The sequence below is a fragment of the Grammomys surdaster genome, unplaced genomic scaffold (assembly GCF_004785775.1).
Source record: "Grammomys surdaster isolate TR1022 unplaced genomic scaffold, NIH_TR_1.0 62, whole genome shotgun sequence".
In the NCBI taxonomy this organism is placed as follows: Eukaryota; Metazoa; Chordata; class Mammalia; order Rodentia; family Muridae; genus Grammomys; species Grammomys surdaster.
Window position 1 is genome coordinate 29,611,335 of NW_021604564.1, and position 1,617 is coordinate 29,612,951.

The following is a 1,617-nucleotide window of genomic DNA, read 5'->3' on the forward strand; positions in this document are numbered from 1 at the left end:
TTACTGTAAGATAAATATCATTTAAATAAAAAAGTGAACAGACATATGAGAAGAAGGGGATTCAAAACAGCAAAATTCCTTAGGTATTTGCAGTCATACTATCTGAAAGCAGATATTAGGTATTATTGTTTAATTCAAGTAGAAGTGGACATAAGAATATATCCTGTAACGTATTAACACTCTGATAGATTGCAGTTGCCACAGAATTGCCTAATAAATGCCAGAAACTAGCAGCTTTGGTTAAATTAACACCATCATTCCTCAAAGAGATTATGGGATTTACACAAAATCTCATTACTCCTATGCATTCTTGGCTAATGTTATGATTAAATATTTGCACATAGACCTAATTGCTCTTGTGCTACAAAGCTATTATACAAGTATAGCCAGTCTCAAAGAGATAGAAAAAATGCAGTTATAGTGAATCTCTATGGAATAAGTATTTGTAAACTTACAAATGTGAAATGGAAAGGGGCAATGATAAGAATGTTTTCATTATGAATATTCTAAGGCAAAAACTGTATCTGGAAATGTAGACAACAGAAGGATACTTCTCTAACTTCGTGGCAAGTTAAGAAAGAGTTTATCTAAGCATTTAAAAGGACACAGGCTACTGTGGAGGGAAAGACATGATGGCTATACCTGTGATGTCAGCAATATAAGGCAACTGATCTCACTGTATCCAGTGTCAGGAGTCAAAAAGGGATGAATGCTGAGTTCAGAGTACCTGACTTTTTTTTAAAATCCAGTCCTGAACCATAGACTACGGGATTGTGATAACCACTTAGGTGGGTCTTACTTTCACAGCTAAACCTCTATAGAAACACCCAAACAGTCAAGAATAGGCATTTCCATTTCTCTCTCTCTCTCTCTCTCTCTCTCTCTCTCTCTTGTCCAGTCAAGTAGACAATGAAAATTAACTATTATGCTATCATTCAGAATATTAGTCTCTTGAGAATATTCTTCTTTGTAAACACATTTTCTTATAAAGAATTCTCATGGGCAGCAAGATGGCTTCCGCCACCAGGGTCGTGAAGCCACATGCTCCATTAATAAAGTTCCCTAACAGAAGGGACAGACCTAAACTCAGTGCCTCAGAAGCTCTGGGATCTGCTGCGCTACCCTCCCACTCTTCTGTAGTTTCACAGCATTCTAAAGGAAGTATGTCCCCAGATTTACTGATGCATCAGGGGCCACCAGACACTGCAGAATAATAAAATCATTACCTCAGAAATACAGAAGGAAACCGATGTCTCAAGAGGAAATGGAATTTATCCAACGTGGGGGGTCCAGAGTGATCGTCGTGGCTGCTGCTTGTCACCAGATAAAGGACTTCCACAATGTCAAATGAAAAGTCATATATTAAACAACCTTAATAAATATTCTGTAAGCAGAATGAAGTATAGAAACTCCAGGTGGTCACTTGTATCTCCTGCGTTATGTATCTTGGTCAGCTTCCCCACAAGCTGACCTGTACACTTATTAAAGTCTACATTTTTAAATGCTAGCCTGTTAACTCACTCTTGATTATGAAATGTTCCCAGTGATGAGTTATTGAAAGCACATAGTATCTAATAAACGTCCCCCTTTCTGTTTGTTTAGATATAAAGATAATTT

At 37.2% G+C, this 1,617-nt stretch overlaps 1 pseudogene; it reads left to right on the forward strand.

The window, feature by feature from the left end:
• The first annotated feature begins 998 nt into the window (after positions 1 to 998).
• Positions 999 to 1,351, forward strand: LOC114617470 (annotated as a pseudogene).
• The last annotated feature ends 266 nt before the right edge of the window (positions 1,352 to 1,617 follow it).